General features: G+C 46.2%; 1 protein-coding gene across 2 annotated transcripts in view; it reads left to right on the plus strand.

Annotated features, from left to right (window-relative positions):
- Positions 1–18,644, plus strand: part of NFX1 (nuclear transcription factor, X-box binding 1) — a 238,250-nt gene that overhangs the window by 202,011 nt on the left and 17,595 nt on the right. The gene's annotated exons all lie outside the window — the stretch shown is intronic.

Here is an 18,644-nt window from a genome sequence, read left to right on the forward strand (position 1 = left end):
CCTAATGCTAAATTTAATTAATCTAATAGTTTCTTGGTTTCAGTATGTCAAGCCTTTGTTCTAAATTCTGAAACATTTTGGTGATATTTTGTCTCATCTTTACTTGACATTTGGAAAATGTTATTTAACAGAATGTTTATTGTTTGTATGCCAAAAGAAGATGAATAGTATAGCAGAGACAAACTAATATCTTTAGTTCAATCTTTCTGAAAATGCTCTATCTGCTGTTACTGAAATTCTTTTTCAAGTGATTGCGCCCGAGGAACAAATATTTAATAATGGACTCTTCATAAGAATGACCATACTGGGTCAGACCAAAGGTCCATCCAGCCCAATATCCTGTCTACTGACAGTGGCCAATGCCAGGTGCACCAGAGGGAGTGAACTTAACACATAATGATCAAGTGATTTCTCTACTGTCATCCATCTCCACCCTCTAACAAATAGAGTCTAGGGACACCATTCCATACCCATCCTGTCTAATAGCCATTAATGGACTTAACCTCCATGAATTTATCCAGTTCTCTTTTAAACCCTGTTATAGTCCTAGCTTCACAACCTCCTCAGGCAGGGAGTTCCACAGGTTGACTGTGCACCGAGTGAAAGAAGAACTTCCTTTTATTTGTTTTAAACCTGCTACCCATTAATTTCATTATGGTGGCCCCTAGTTCTTATATTATGGGAACAAGTAAATAACTTTTTCTTATTCACTTTCTCCACACCACTCACGATTTTATATACCTCTATCATATCCCCCCTTAGTCTCCTCTTTTCCAAGGTAAAAAGTCCTAGCCTCTTTAATCTCTCCTCACATGGGACCCATTCCAAACCCCTAATCATTTTAGTTGTCCTTTGTTGAACTTTTTCTAATGCCAGTATATCTTTTTTGAGATGAGGGGACCACATCTGTTTGCAGTATTAAAGATGTGGGCGTACCATGGATTTATATAAAGGCAATAAGATATTCTCTATCCCTTTTTTAATGCTTCCTAACATCCTGTTCGCTTTTTTTGACTGCCACTGCACACTGTATGGACGTCTTCAGAGAACTATCCACGATGACTCTAAGATCTTTCTCCTGATTAGTTGTAGCCAAATTAGCCCCCATCATATTGTATTTATAGCTGGGGTTATTTTTTCCAATGTGCATTACTTTACATTTATCCACATTCAATTTAATTTGCCATTCTGTTGCCCAATCACTTAGTTTTTGAGTTCTTTTTGAAGTTCTTCACAGTCTGCTTTGATCTTAACTATCTTGAGCAGTTTAGTATCATCTGCAAACTTTGCCACTTCACTGTTTACCCCTTTCTCCAGATCATTTATGAATAAGTTGAATAGGATTGGTCCTAGGACTGACCCTTGGGGAACACCACTAGTTACCCCTCTCCATTCTGAATGTTTACAATTTATTCCTACCCTTTGTTCCCTGTCTTTTAACTAGTTCTCAATCCATGAAAGGATCTTCCCTCTTATCCCATGACAACTTAATTTACATAAGAGCCTTTGTTAGGGACCTTGTCAAAGGCTTTCTGGAAATCTAAGTACACTATGTCCACTGGATCCCCCTTGTCCACATGTTTGTTGACCCCCTCAAAGAACTCTAATAGATTAGTAAGACATGATCTCCCTTTACAGAAACCATGTTGACTTTTGTGCAACAATTAATGTTCTTCTGTGTGTCTGAGAATTGTATTCTTTACTATTGTTTCAACTAATTTGCCAGGTACTGACGTTAGACTTACTGGTCTGTAATTGCCAGGATCACCTCTAGAGTCCTTCTTAAATGTTTGCGTTACGTTAGCTATCTTAGAGTCATTGGGTACAGTAGCTGATTTAAAGGACAGGTTACAAACATAGTTAATAGTTCCGCAATTTCACATTTGAGTTCTTTCAGAACTCTTGGGTGAATGCCATCTGGCCCTGGTTACTTGTTACTGTTAAATTTCTCAATTAATTCCAAAACCTTCTCTAGTGACACTTCAATCTGTGTCAATTCCTCAGATTCGTCACCTACAAAAGGCGGCTCAGGTTTGGGAATCTCCCTAACATCCTCAGCCATGAAGACTGAAGCAAACAATTAATTTAGTTTCTCTGCGATAACTTTATTGTCTTTAAGTGCTCCTTTTGTATCTCGATCATCCAGGGGCCCCACTGGTTGTTTAGCAGGATTCCTGCTTCTGATGTACTTAAAAAACATTTTTGTTATTACCTTTTGAGTTTTTGGCTAGCTGTTCTTCAAACTCCTTTATGGCTTTTCTTATTACATTTAATTTGGCAGTATTTCTGCTCCTTTCTATTTACCTCACTAGGATTTGACTTCCACTTTTTAAAAGGTGCCTTTTTATCACTCACTGCTTCTTTTACATACTTGTTAAGCCACAGTGGCTCTTTTTTAGTTCTTTTACTGTGTTGCTTAATTTGGGGTATACATTTAAGTTGAGCCTCTATTATGGTGTCTTTGAAAAGTGTCCATGCAGCTTGCAGAGATTTCACTCTAGTCACTGTACCTTTTAATTTCTGTTTAACTAACCTCCTCATTTTTGCATAGTTCCCCTTTCTGAAATTAAATGCCACAGTGTTGGGCTGTTGAGGTGTTCTTCCCACCACAGGAATGCTAAATGTTGTTATATTATTGTCACTATTTCCAAGCGGTCCTGTTATAGTTACCTCTTGGACCACATCCTGTGCTCCACTCAGAACTATATCGAGAGTTGCCTCTCCTCTTGTGGGTTCCTGTACCAGCTGCTCCAAAAAGCAGTCATTTAAAGTATTGAGAAATTTTGTCTCTGCATTTCGTCCTGAGGTGATATGTACCCAGTCAATATGGGGATAATTGAAATCCCCCACTATTATTGAGTTTTATTTTGATAGCCTCTCTAATCTCCCTTTGCATTTCATTATCACTATCACTGTCCTGGTCAGGTGGTCGATAATAGATCCCTACTGTTATATTCTTATTAGAGCGTGGAATTACTATCCATAGAGATTTTATGGAACATGTGGATTCATTTAAGATTTTTATTTCATTTGATTCTACATTTTCTGTCACATATAGTGCCACCTCCTCCACCCCGGCATGCCCTGTTCTGTCCTTCCGATATATTTTGTATCCCAGAATGATTGTGTCCCATTGATTGTCCTCACTCCACCAGGTTTCTGTGATGCCTGTTATATCAATATCCTCCTTTAACACGAGGCACTCTAGTTCACCCATCTTATCAATCTATCAGAGAAGGATATAACACGATAAAATGGTTGGAGCTATGGAAAAATTCTGACTAAAAATAAGGTGTGAATTCTTAACAGTGAAAGTAAGTAACCATTGGAACAATTTACCAAGCTTCGTGGTGCATTCCGCATCCCTGATAATATTTAAATCAAGACTGGATGTGTTTCTAAAAGTTAGGAATTATTTTCTAAAAGCTAGGGATTATTTTGGGGAGGTTCTATGGCCTGAGATCAGACTAGATGATTACAATGGTCCGTTCTGGCCTTGGAATCATTGAAGATTAGGGTTGGAAGAGACCTCAGGAGGTCATCTAGTCCAACCCCCTGCTCAATGGACCAACTCCAAATAAATCATCCCAGCCAGGGCTTTGTCAAGCCAGGCCTTAAAAACCTCTAAGGATGGAGATTCCACCACCTCTCTAAGTAACCCATTCCAATGCTTCACCACCCTCCTAGTGAAATAGGTTTTCCTAATATCCAACCTCAACCTCCCTGTGATGTTCCCCTCTGGTGTTGTCTGGACCAGTGATCTGCTAGGTCACTCCAATCCTTGACTCTGGGAGCCAGCCTTACCCTGCTCAGCTGTGAGAACCCCCACTCCTGAGCTGTTCACGCACAGCCTCTGGCCTGTAAACTCATCCCAGTTACTTGCAAGCGAATGACACTAGCCAATACCATTGGTCCCAGACACAGCCCTAGGAACCTCCGTCTTCCAGTATCCAGTTATGCCTGCTGGACGCTGCAAGCTTATATGAGTTTGTCAATTTAACAAAGAAATTGATATGCACCAGGCTTATTATCCCAAGGGGAGTCTCTGTCACGCTTCAAACCAAATGCACTGCTTCAGGTAGAATAAACAAATAGATTTTAAGTGATTATAAGTCAAAACATAATGGGTCAGATTTGATCAAATGAAATAAAAGCAAAATGCATTCTAAGCTGATCTCAACACCTTCAGTGCCCTTACAAACTTAGATGCTTCTCACCACAGGCTGGCTGGTTGCTCTTCAGCCAGGCTCTCCCCTTTGATCAGTGCTTCAGTAGCTTGATGTGGTGTCTGTAGATGTAGGTAGAAGAGAGAGGAAGAGCATGGCAAACGTCTCTCCCTTTTATCATTTTCCTTCTTCCCTCTTGGCTTTGGCCCCTCCACCCCACCCTTCAGAGTCAGGTGAGCATTACCTCATTGCAGTTCCAAACTGACCAAAGGAAGGAGGGTGACTCCCTTGAGAGTCTCCCAGATTCTTTTGTTGCTGTCTAGGCCAGCATCCTTTGTTCCTGTGAGGCTGGGCTGGGTTTGTCCCATACATGCCCTGATGAGGTGTGAACTGCATCTCAGCTCTTGGAGAATTTTTTGCCTGGGCTTATTTTAAGCCATGAGGATACATTTTCAACCTCATAACTACATTCATGAAATTATAACCTATAACCTTACTATAACAACAATGCTCAGTGCATCATGAGCCTTCCAAAGATACCCAACACGACAAATTTTGCATTGGATACCATGCAGTCATTTTACAAGGATGAATATGGAGGTTCTGGATGTCCCCCCAAGTGTCACACCTCCCCTCTTAGTTTACTGAAAGACGGTTAGTCATTGATTAGCTCAAAGGCAGTTTGTGTTATAGTTCTCTTGGCATCCAGCCATTAAAGCCATGAGGCAGTGTCCCTCAGTTTCCCCACCCACACACAGGAAGCCAGGTTTTTTATGGTTTCTCTACTGAGATAAGCTTTAAATCTGTTTACAGGTATTAATTAAGCCCTGCCTCTACCAGATCCATCTTTGGTGTCAGACTGGTCCTCAGAACAGGACCCAGCCTTCTCGCCAGCTCATTCCAACAGCCCAGATCCCCACTGCCGGCCCTGTCTGCCTCACTATGACCCAAAAGCTGAACCATGGCTCACCTATCCACAGGGATGCCCATGCCAGGCAACCCTTATGCCTTGCCTACTGGTCCGCCTGGGACCCATACTGCCGCCGTGGCCTCTCCTCACGCCCACGCCACCTCCCATCTTTGCCTTCTGTGGACCCACCCTCTGTCTAGGAGGATCCCTACAGAGCTTCAAACTCTTCCAGTGCCCTCCATACCACCAGTATTGCCAGCACCATTGGCTCTCTCAGTCCCAACTGGGGCTTCTTCATCACGTGATGATGTCATCATTCCACCTGCACTCACCTCTAGATGACCATGTTCAATACCAGAACCTTCTCCACCATATGGCAACGTCCCTTAACCTCCCTTTGGAAGATGTCCAAGACCCCCACGATCAGTTCGTAGACATTTTGCAGCCCCCTGGACTCTCCCCCACCACCTTGCCCATACACTATGTCATTCTCCAACTAGCACAAATTGTTTGGCACACCCCTGCCTTCTCCACCCCTACTCCAAAATGAGCTGAGTGCAGGTACTTTGTCCCAGCAAAGGGGACAGACTTCTTGTTCTCCCGCCCTCCTCCAAACTCCTGGGTGGTTCAGGTGGCCACAGAACATGCCCGCCAACAACATCTGCATTCCACCCTCCTGAACCAGGCGGTGAACAAGCTTGACCTTATTGGCCATAAAGTCTGTTCCTCCGTGGGCCTTCAGTTCCGCATTGCCAGTTACCAGGCCATTCTGGCAAAATACAACTTCCTTTCCTACACACAAATTGCAGACTTTCAAGCTTTCCTGCCCCCTAATTAAAAGCAAGATTTTCAACACCTTATGGAAAAGGGCAAATTAGTCGCCAAGGTGGCCCTTCAGACCACGGTCGATGCTGCTGATACCGCCTCCCACTCCCTGGCTTCCGGCTTGACTCCCGGCTACAGTCCAGTGGATTCCCAAAGGAGGTCCAAACCACACTTGAGGGCCTCCCATTCAACAATCAAAAACTCTTCAATGATAAAACTGATGAGTCCCTTCACTCTCCCTATCTCCTCATACCAAAGAAAGGGGGTGGCCTCTGCCCCATCCTGGATCTCCGCTCTCTGAACAAATTCATTTGTAACTTCCATTTTCATATGGTCACACTCCCCATTATCCTCCCATGCCTTCCCTGTGGCTCCTGCTTTGCAGCTCTTGATATGAAATACGCCTACGTTCATGTAGACATCCATCCTGCCCATCGCATATTTTTACATTTCATGGTGGGCGCCTCCCATTATTAGTTTTGGGTCCTCCCCTTCAAGATTGCCACTGCTCCCCGACATCATCACAAAAGTCTTCACAGCTGTGGCACCTTATATGCATTGACTAGGGCCCTCCCCCTTTCCCTACCTTGTCAACTGTCTTCTAGTTGCACTCTCGCACACCACTCTCCTCAACAGCATCCGGACCCCCTGTGCCCTCCTGGACTACTTGGGCATCTGTATCAACAAAAACAAATTGGTGCTTGTCCCCATGTGCACCTTCACCTTTATTGGCTCATGTCTGGACTCAGCTGAGCCTTTCTCCCTCTGGACCGCTTTGCAGCCCTGAGCGCTCTCATCGCACGCCTGTGCCATCGGCCAAGCACGCATGTCTGCCTGTGCCTCTCTCTCCTGGGCCACATGGCTGCCTACACCGCGGTCATGCCATTCGCTTGCTTGCATATGCGCTGCCTCCAACTGTGTCTCTGCTCAGTCTACAACCCACAGACGGACACTCATCCCTCCCTCCATCCTTGCCTCCCTGACCTGGTGGTGCAATCCGTCCGCAGTCCTCGCAGGTATTCCTTTCGCACCACCCATGTCCCACACTACTCTCACCACCGATGCCTCACTGGTGGGCTGGGGAGCCCACTTGGACGGCCAATGGCCTCTGGTCACACCGCGAGGCAAGGATGCAATCAGTGTCCTCGAACTGTGCTTGCAGTTCGTTTCTGCCACCTCCCTGTCCAAGTGTTGTCCCACAACATGGTGGTGGTCGTATATGTCAACAAGCAGGGCAGAGCCCGATCCCTCTGCCTCTATGTGGAGACTATCCTCCTTTGGAATTGGTGCCTCCAGCACATCACCCTCCACGCCGTACACCTTCCGGGCACAAGCAACTCCCTCACAGACCAGCTCAGTCACTCCTTCCATGTGAATCACGAGTGGGAACTCCACGATCCTATGCTACGCTACATCTTTCATGAGTGGGGCACGCCTCACTGGAACCTCTTCGCCACAGCAACCAACCATAAACTTCTACTCTTCTGCTCCAGGGGAGCCCTCAGTCCCAGTTTGCAGGGAAATGCCCTTCTCATTCCCAAGACTGACCAGCTCCTTTATGCCTTCCCGCCCATTCCCCTACTCCCCCAGATCCTCTGCAAAATCTGCTGGGATCAGGGGATAGTTCTCCTTGTGGCCCCTGCTTGGCCCTGCCAGTATTGGTCTCTGGACCTCCTTCATCCCTCCACTCATTCACCATCCATGCAGTTCTCATTTCCAGGACACTACAGGTAGAGGGTTTCAGCTTTTATCCAATTTCCTTAAGATCTAATCATGAAGGTCTGGCATCTTGTTTGATTGCCACCTATAACACTTCCTACTTGTATGTTATGTCTTTGATGACACCCAGACAGTCTTTATACAGTGGGTTGTAGACATATAAGACTGAGGGCATGGCTACACTGGAAACTTCAAAGCGCTGTCGCAGGAGCGCTCCCATGGCAGCACTTTGAACTGTGAATGTGGTCGCATGCAAGTTCTCCCAGCACTCCTAGTAATCCATCTCCACGAGGGAATTAGCTCCGAGCCTGTTTACATTAGCACTTTAAAGCGCTCTGACTTGCTGCACTCAGGAGGGTGATTTTTCACACCCCTGAGCCAGCAAGTTAGAGTGCTATAAAATGTAAGTGTAGCCAAGCCCTGAGAGGCTGTGGAGGGTTCGAAGTCTAAACTGATTTGGCCCTTAGGGGATTAAAACTATTCGAGGATTTAAATAGAGCACTTAAGGCCTGATCTACACTACAAAGGTAGGTCATCTTAACTACCTCTTTCAGGACTGTGAAAAATTTCACACACACACACACACCCCTTGTGATGCATTTAAGCCAACCTAAGCCCCAGTGTAGACACTGCTAGGTTATTGAGAGAATTCTTCCACCAATCTAGCTACTGCCTCTTGGTAAGGTGGAGTTATTGAAGAGCCCCTTCTGTAGTAAGTGTCTACACTACAACCCTACAGTGGCATGGATGCAGCTGTGCCACTGTAGCATTTCTTCCTTGCATTCATCTTTTGTGCCTGCCACAGAAGGGGATTTCCCTAGGATATTTCATTAAATTTCTTTCAGGACTTTGCCCCTCAAAGTTTCTCAGTACCGACTGGGCCAAAGAATATCTTTCAAAAAGACACTCAGACCTGATCTGAAGATATCTTTCCTTAATAATTTGTTCCAATAGTTAATCCCCTTCTCTGTTTTTGTTTTTGTTTTAAATAAATAAATAAACGTGCCTGATTTCTCATTTGAATTTGTCTGGCTTTATGTTCCAGCCATTGGCTCTTGTTATTCCTTTCTCTGCCAGCTTTAATAACTCTTTAGTATCTGGTATTTTCTCCCCATGAAGATATTTCTACACTATAATCAAGTCACTTCTTGTCCACCTTTTGGATAAGCTAAATGGTAAGTTTCAGAGTAACAGCCGTGTTAGTCTGTATTCGCAAAAAGAAAAGGAGTACTTGTGGCACCTTAGAGACTAACCAATTTATTTGAGCATGAGATTTCGTGAGCTACAGCTCACTTCATCGGATGCATACCGTGGAAACTGCAGCAGACTTTATATACACACAGAGAATATGAAACAATACCTCCTCCCAGCCCACTGTCCTGCTGGTAATAGCTTATCTAAAGTGATCATCAGGTTGGGCCATTTCCAGCACAAATCCAGGTTTTCTCACCCCCCAGCCCCCCACACAAATTCAGGATAGGATGGGCTATCACCAGCAGGAGAGTGAATTTGTGTGGGGGGGTGGAGGGTGAGAAAACCTGGATTTGTGCTGGAAATGGCCCAACCTGATGATCACTTTAGATAAGCTATTACCTGGTTTTTGGGAGGGGGGTGAGGGGGTGAGAGAACCTGGATTTGTGCAGGAAATGGCCCAACTTGATTATCATGCACATTGTGTAAAGAGTTGTCACTTTGGATGGGCTATCACCAGCAGGAGAGTGAATTTGTGTGGGGGGGTGGAGGGTGAGAAAACCTGGATTTGTGCTGGAAATGGCCCAACCTGATGATCACTTTAGATAAGCTATTACCAGCAGGACAGTGGGCTGGGAGGAGGTATTGTTTCATATTCTCTGTGTGTATATAAAGTCTGCTGCAGTTTCCACGGTATGCATCCGATGAAGTGAGCTGTAGCTCACGAAAGCTCATGCTCAAATAAATTGGTTAGTCTCTAAGGTGCCACAAGTACTCCTTTTCTTTTTGCTAAATGGTAAGAACTCTTTAAGTCTCTTGTAAGGGATTCTTTTAAGCCCTCAAATCATTTTTGTGGCTCTTTTCTGTACCCTAGCCAATTTTTCTACATCCTTTTTAAAATGTGGACATCAGAAATGAATGCTGTATTCCAGTATCAGTCTCACCAATACTATATACACCTCCTTACTTTTCCTTATTAATCCCATGTTTACACATCCAAGGATCACATTAGTCCTTTCAGCCACAGCATTGCACTAGCAGTTCCTGTTCCATTTTGTCTGTCCACTATAACCTCTAAATCCTTCTGAGAGTCACTGTATATCCCATTCTTTATGACCTGCATTTTGTTCCTAAATGTATGAACTTGCATTTGAGTATATTAAAATGCATTTTGTTTGAATGGGCCCACCTTGCCAAAATATCCAGATTACTCCAAATGACTTCCCCTACCACTCCAACATTCTTTGTGTCCTCTGCAAATTTTAGTAAAAGTGATAAAATTCCTTACTGTAGCCAGTACAATGCTGGCCAAAAGAAGGTATTTTTGTAGTTTTTCCTTTTTGGCTGGCATGGGGATTTTATTCCTGATACTTCACAGTATAAATGCATGGAAGAATTCTATATTTGTGCCTTCTCAGTCTGAGAGTCTGGAAAGAGAGGTTTCATGTGAAAACTCTCAGGTCCATCCTTCAGGCCATGCACGAGGTGGTTTCCTTTGCTCAGAAGGATACATACCTTTTATATTTCCATTTGTCCAGATCTTGGTGTTCTTCAAGAAGTGTCCCTGTGGATGCTCCACTTCAGGTCAAGGTGTGTCCCAGCACCTTCGATCGGAGATTTCTACAGTAGTACCCCTGCGGGCTGCGCACACGCTGTGCCTGCCTCTCAAGCTGTCAGTGTTTGAATAGCGCGTGCACAGCCCGGACTCCTCAGTTCCTTCTCTACCATCCCTGGCTAGAGATGGAGTTCAGCAGTGCTCTTTGAGATTAGCTAGCTAGTTTGTTTCTCTGTTTAGTTAGATAGTTTTTAATCATTAGAGTTACTATTTAGAAAAGTTGCATTACCTGTTACATTTATTTTTGGTGGGAAAAAAAAACTCTGCCGTTATGGACATGCCTGGCTCCCCAGGCTTCAAGAGATGCGCCTCCTGTAAGGATGCCATCCCCATCTCAGATGGGCATTCACAGTGTGTACACTGTTTGGGGGAGTCTCATGTACCCCAAAAAGGCATCCACTGCAGCAAATTGAAAGCGCGGACCCGCAAGAACAGGGAGCTCAGGCTTAAAATGCTGTTCCAGGAAAACTCCCTCAGACCTGCTTCTGACCCTGGCCAGCAAACCTCTGTGACACCCTCCAGAGGCAAAGCAAAAGCAAAAAAAACAGCCAGCTTCCTCTCCCTCAGGAGTCATTCCGCAGGGGAAAAGTTAAAACCGGTAACTCCTGCTCCACAGTTCAGCACCTTTCACGTTGCAAGCACCTCAGGCACCGACTGTGAGTCGGCTGCCCCTCTACAAGGTGCCAAGACTTGGGGCTTTCAGTTGCCCACCTCTTTCAGCTCTCCCTCAGCCACCTCTCTCAGTACAGTGCCGAGAGCTGCTACGGTGCCAACAATACAAGTGGCAGCTGCGGCACCGTCCTTTGATCTTGCGCACTGCTTTTGCAGCCACTGCTCTCGGCACCGAGCCCCCTGAGGTCTCCAGCGTTTATTGCAGTGCCTACCACAGGGGCACCTACTCCGCAGAGCCAACCTGCACCCCCGGCATCAGCAGATGCCCCAGCAGACTCTGCCTCCATCAGCTCCACCGCAGTTTTTACAGCCAGAGGAGTTAAGGGTGTCCCATGCTCCTGAGTCTCCTCTTCTCAGCACCAGTTTATTACTGAGACCTTTAGCACCCTACCTTCAAGCCCCTCCAATGAAGTGTGGGAGGAAGAGGAATACGATGACCAGATGTTTTCCTCTCAATACTCTCCCCAGATTCAGTTACCTACAAGTGGGAGATGCACTACAGCATGATGTCCATATCCTCAAGGCTATCCACACTAGTATGGCAATCCCTGGATGGGACCACCTATGCCTCCCACCTGAGGAAATGGCCACACTGGGGTCCATGGACCTACACCACACCACACTCAGGTGTTCCGCGGGCTGCCCGGAGGAAAGCTGTCAGATACTCCCCACTGCCGGCTTACACTGAAACCCAGATAATACCTGAAAAGGCCACCACCCCTACAGAGGACACTACCCCGCACACTTCCTCTCCAGCAATAACACCACAAGATGCCACAGTTCCCCCACCACCTCCCACTACTGATGAGCTCGCTCACTTTCAAGAGTTGTTTCAGAGAGTGGCAGAAGAGCTCAAGATTACCCTGGAGGAGGAGGTACCTGAAACACACCATGAGCTGACCGACATGCTGCAAGCTATGACCTCCTCCAAAATAGCCCTACCAATTAATAGGGCCATTATGAAACCTGCTAAAACTATTTGGCAGACCCCAGTCACAATAACACTCACTAGCAAGAGACTGGACCGCAAATATTTCATAGAATCATAGAATATCAGGATTGGAAGGGACCTCAGGAGGTCATCTAGTCCAACCCCCTGCTCAAAGCGGGACCAATCCCCAATTTTTGCCCCAGATCCCTAAATGGCCCCCTCAAGGATTGAACTCACAACCATGGGTTTAGCAGGCCAATGCTCAAACTACTGAGCTATCCCTCCCCCCCATCTAAGGGTTCTGAATTTCTATTCACGCATCCCTCACCTAATTCGCTACTGGTCAATGCGGCCAATCAGAAAAACAAATACCAACACTTCCGATCCAACCCATCGGACAAAGATAACAAGAGACTGAACTCATTCGGCCACAAAAGTGTATTCTTCTTTCACTTTGCAGTTTAGAGTAGCGAATTATGCGGTGCTCTTAGCAAAATATGAACACAAAAATTATGCTCGGGTAATGCAATTTATTGATGTGTCAGAGGATAAATGACAACTATTTAAAGCAGTGGTGTCCGAGGGCCAATTGATCTCCCACACAGCTCTTCAAGCCGCCCTCAATGCTCCGGACGCAGCCGCCAGATCCACGGCCATCATCATGCAGTGGGCATCATGGTTTGTTTCTTCCTCCTTTCCGAAGGAGATACAGTATACGGTCGAAGATCTCCCCTTTGATGGAGACAAGCTCTTCGCCTCTATGACTAATGAGGTCCTTCACTCCATGAAGGACTCACGTGCCACACTCCGATCCTTAGACATCCAACCACCTGCCTCAAAGAGGAGACCATATAGATATCAGCCATACCAACGACCACATTACCATACCTTTGCACGACATCCACCTTTAAGTCAATATGATACGCAACAACAACGACATAGGCCCAGGAACCAACGATGTCACCCTCCACAATCAACGGCGACCCACCCTCCTAACCCAAATAAACAAATTTGAAGTCTTGGTCGAGGGTATAAAAAAACTCGCACCCTCTCCAGTGCCAACTCCAATCAACCATTTCTTTGGACACCGTTTGCAGCCGTTCCTGGCCAACTGGAAAACCATAAGTACGGAAATTATCAGATTGGGTTATGCCATCCCCTTTCTCTCGTTACCTCCCATCCACCCTCCAACCCCATCCCTCTTCAGGGACCCCTCTCATGAACAATTGCTCTGTCAGGACGTACAACACCTCATACATCTCGGAGCAATAGAGGAGGTACCCCTTCAACACAGAGGGAAAGGGTTTTATTACCCCTACTTCTTCACGGAAAAGAAAAATGATGGTTGGTGCCCTATCCTCGATCTTTGACGTTTGAACAAGTTCGTCAAGAAACAGAAATCCGGATGGTTACTCTCCCAATGATAATTCCGACGCTAGAGCAAGGAGATTGGTTTTCAACCCTTGATCTCCCAGGCACGTATTTCCATGTCTCTGTCCACCCTTCCCATCAACGTTTCCTCAGGTTTGCTGTGGGAGCACAACACTACCAACACAGAGTCCTCCCATTTGGTCTCTCCACCACACCACATGTCTTCTCCAAGGTGGTCGCAGTTATAATAGCACATCTCAGAAAAAAATGGAATCCTCATATTTCCTTACCTGGATGACTGTCTCCTCAAGTCTCCCACTCAGAAGCGAACCACGCAACTCTTGCAGCCCTTCACTGCTTCTACACCTTGGGCCTGCAAATAAACAAAAACAAATCTACCTTACAGCCTACCCAACAAATTGACTTAATCGGTGCCCACCTCAGTTCCACCATCGGTTTTGAATCTCTCCCCCAGGACAGATTCCACATAATGGGCAACCTTATTACCCAGATATGTGCCAGCCCACAGACTACAGTCTGAGACTCCCTAAAGCTCTTAGGACATATGGCCGCTTGCACATCTTTGATCGCAAATGCTGGCCTTTACATGCGATGCCTTCAGGGTTGGCTAGCCATTGTATACAAACCAAACAAGCACAGGCGAAGCAAGTTAATAATAATGCCCCAGAAAGTCAAGGACTGACTTCTGTGGTGGACCTCTCCCATCAGCTTCTGCACTGGGATTCCATTCCGACAAGATCCCCCTTCGATTACCATCGCCACAGATGCATCCCTCACAGGATGGGGAGCACACATCGGCCACCTCACCACTCAGGGTCTCTTGGCCACTTCGGAAATGAAGCTTCACATAAATTTGCTAGAGCTCTGAGCCGTACGCAATGCCTGTCTCCATTTCCTTCCCATCATCCAAAACCACAGAATTCGAATCATGACTGACAACATCACGTGCATGTTTTATGTCAACAGACGGGGGAGCCCAGTCACACTCCCTCTGCACAGAGGCGGTAAAACTTTGGAACTGGTGCCTTTAACACAATATCCATATCTCCGCCTCATACCTGCCAAGTTCTCAGAATACCACCAAAGACAAGCTCAGCCGATCGTTCCCCATACAACACGAGTGGGAACTCAATGACACCGTTCTTTCCAACATTTTCCAGACCTAGGGTTATCCCCAACTGGATCTATTTGCCACAGCAACAAACAAAAAATGCCTGACATTCTGCTCCAGAGCAGGCCTGGGGAAACGCTCACGGGGGGACGCCTTTATGCTCCCATGAACTGAACTCTCATATGTGTTCCCACCAATGCCTCTATTTCACAAAGTAATTCAGAAGATACAAACAGACATAACCAACATCATTCTCATAGCCCCAGCATGGCCCAGACAACCGTGGTACCCATTTATCCTGCGCATGTTGATCAAGCCTCTCATCCTTCCCCCACTCAGCAACCTCCTGTCACAACAGCGGGGACAACTATTTCACCCCCGACATACAACCTCTACATCTGAGGGCCTTGCTAATCAATGGTTCTGTAATGCGGAGTTAACATGTTCGGACCAAGCACGCACTGTGTTGCTACACAGCAGAACACACAACACATGCACTATCTACCTGCATAAATGGAAACGGTTCACATCTTGGTGCACTGACAAACAGACCTCTCCAGCTTCTGCTTCACTCCCACTGATACTGGATTGCCTGTTACACCTTGTCAAGGTTCCTCCCCCACTCTGAACGCTAGGGTACAGATGTGGGGACCTGCATGAAAACCTCCTAAGCCTATCTTTACCAGCTTAGATCAAAACTTCCCCAAGGTACAAAATATTCCACCCTTTGTCCTTGGTTTGGCCGCTACCACCACCAAACAAATACTGGTTACTGGGGAAGAGCTGTTTGGAAACATCTTTCCCCCCAAATACTTCCCAAAACCTTGCACCCCACTTCCTGGACAAGGTTTGGTAAAAAGCCTCACCAATTTGCCTAGCTGACTACAGACCCAGACCCTTGGATCTTAAGAACAATGAACAATCCTCCCAACACTTGCACCCCCCCCTTTCCTGGGAAATGTTGGATAAAAAGCCTCACCAATTTGCATAGATGACCACAGACCCAAACTCCTGGATCTGAGAGCAATGAAAAAGCATTCAGTTTTCTTACAAGAAGACTTTTAATAGAAATAGGAGTAAATAGAAGTAAAGAAATCCCCTCTGTAAAATCAGGATGGTAGATACCTTACAGGGTAATTAGATTCAAAACATAGAGAATCCCTCTAGGCAAAACCTTAAGTTACAAAAAAGATACACAGACAGAAATAGTTATTCTATTCAGCACAATTCTTTTCTCAGCCATTTAAAGAAATCATAATCTAACACATACCTAGCTAGATTACTTACTAAAAGTTCTAAGACTCCATTCCTGGTCTATCCCCGACAAAAGCAGCATATAGACAGACAGAGACCGTTTGTTTCTCTCCCTCCTCCCAGCTTTTGAAAGTATCTTGTCTCCTCATTGGTCATTTTGGTCAGGTGCCAGCGAGGTTACCTTTAGCTTCTTAACCCTTTACAGGTGAGAGGAGTTTTCCTCTGGCCAGGAGGGATTTTAAAGGGGTTTACCCTTCCCTTTATATTTATGACACACCTTAAAACATCTGGCCTCTCTACAAGCTCACTCAAGGTCCACCTCGCAGCAGTCATCGCCTTCCATCATAAGATTGACAACATTACGGTCTTTGCCTATCCAGTCACCAAAAGGTTCCTGAAGGACATCTGTTGCGGTTCAGTGATGAGACAGAACACAGCTTTTTGCAAGCAAGCAGGCTGGTCAGCGGAGATGGGCTGTTCTGCCCCCCCTGCCTTCCACCTTCTCCTTTTATTATATTTCTCCCCCTATGCATTACACACTGCTACACAAAGGAATGTATGAGGTTGATTCATATGCTTAGTTACCATCCTCTATCTACTACAATCCTGGTTCTCAGGCCTTCAGCCCAGGCTAAAGAAACCTCCCACAGTTGCTGTCCAAACAATCAAGTTCTCAGGGTTCATATCTAGCCCTTGTCCTTGGATAGAGCAATGTGTGCATTGCTCCTAGGAAACAGTCAGGGTGTGCCCCGCCTGCTTCCAGGTGGAATAGCTAGACATTAACCCTTCATCTCCCCTTTTTTGTTTATAGATAGTTGGCCATCTCATGGTAGCCGCCAATTTGTTTTATCATGCTATTTAACTCCCAGACAGACAAGGACATAACCTGGGGAGCTTTCCAGGGCAAAATTTTACAAAGTCTTAACAAGGAAGGAATACGTTGTACACAGCAACAACAAAAAATAAGCCCAATGATTACAAACACAAAATAACCAAAAGCTTAACATCTGCAATATAATCATCTAAAAGGGGTACACTTCTTTTACTACAATTGTGACCAGCAAAAGGCAATATAAGTATCATTCTACTAAGACAGCAAAGGGTGCCATCACTTAAATTTGCAGGAATATTATTAAAGGTACATGAACCACAAGTAAAAACCCATCCTGATGGTAGGATGATATGGCCATAATTATATGAAACATTAACAGCATGGGAACAATTTAAAAGGGATTGAGAAATTTTTTGACAGCCCAATGGCACCTTTGTACTAGTGCAGTTAACTACACGCGCACAGGTGACATTGTGAGCCCCGGCCGGGTACGGTGTGTGAAGGAATATAGCCGTGCGAGGCAGAGTATAGTTGGCCGGGCCCCAATTAGCCATGCTAAAATACTGGGAGAAAAGATTAGCATAAGCAAAGAGCAGTATCTTATTCTCCTTCGGGCTTGTAACGGGGGAGGCGCTTCCGAGCCAACCCCTACAGAAAATAGCAGGCACAAAAGGCACACAATCATCACAGAATTAGCAGTGATTTGGGCGAGAATCGCCACAAACAAAGTCTTAGGAGTTTCTGGCTGCTGATCTGCTGCCAGTTTTCGTTGAGCCGTGGCGACCAATGCTTTTACTGCTCCCCATGTCACGGGCTGGCTTGGGACGCTACGCCTCCTCCGTTTCCGTCCCGCCATTGTCGACTCGGGGGGCAACGCGGTCTCCTCCAAGGTCAGCTGAAACTCTGGTATGGGATTCGACAGCCCCTGGTGCCATGCCATGTTGTTTAAGTGCTGGTCGCACGCACCGGGCTGGAACCCACAACGGTCCTGCAGGGAGAGACACAGCAGCATATCCCCGACCCCAAGTAATTAGAGGTGCTGGGCCCAGCCACTGTGGATCGGGCAGCTGACGGTAAAAGACACGCGGTCTTTCCAGTACCTCAGATTTGTGAAAATGCCGATCCGCAGGGGTCTGCTGATCTGCATTCAGTGTTAAATTATTTAAAGTAAACAAAAGAATATACATCTGTTGTTGAATGTCTCCTAAGGTTCGGAGATGCAGCTCCCCTTGTTTTAATTGTTTATCTAGCAAGGTTTTGAGGGGCGGACTGACATTGTCAGAGCAACAAGTGGAGAAGACGCGCTGTGAGACGGCGAGTGAGACAACGTCGATCCAAAGCCTCCTCCACCCCGAGTTCGATCCTCGGCAGCTGGCACCTGATAGGGGACTAAAATCAATTGTGCAATTGACCGTCCACGTGGGAGCGACTGTGGAAGATGAGTCCACACCTGAACCTTAATAATGCCAGTGTAATCAGCATCAATGACCCCTGGAATGACAAAAAAGCCCTGTTTCCCAGCATGTGAGCGAGGGAGAACAAGACCTACAAAGCCGGCAGGGAGAGGTCCCGTCACCTGTGTAGGTATGGCACAGACCTCCCCTGGCAGCTGAAAGTCAGTGTCCTCCTGCATGATCAAATCAAGCCCTGCACTTCCAGCAGTCGCTGCCCTCATAGAGTCTACGGATTCCAAGGCAGAGGAGCGATTGCCTGAGTAGGAAACACCCCCGTTTGGCCCTGGGTTCGGGGGGGACCCGTCGCGCGGTTTCCCGACCCGCTACGACACTGATTAGCCCAGTGATAACCTTTCCCACACTTGGGGCACTTCTTTGAGGGTCGGGCTGGTGCCTTAGATGAGCGGCACTCCCGCTGAAAATGACCCTCCTTACCACAGCGGTAACAGCGCTTCCCCTCCTTCCCAGTTTTTCTGAGGGCGGCAGCCAGAACTCCAGCCTTGTGGGCTTGTGTGCCAATGTTCTGGCACGCCCGCAGCATGTCTGAGAGCTCTAAAATACCAGAGACTTGT

This window comes from Lepidochelys kempii, chromosome 2 (genome assembly GCF_965140285.1).
Source record: "Lepidochelys kempii isolate rLepKem1 chromosome 2, rLepKem1.hap1, whole genome shotgun sequence".
Taxonomy (NCBI): Eukaryota; Metazoa; Chordata; order Testudines; family Cheloniidae; genus Lepidochelys; species Lepidochelys kempii.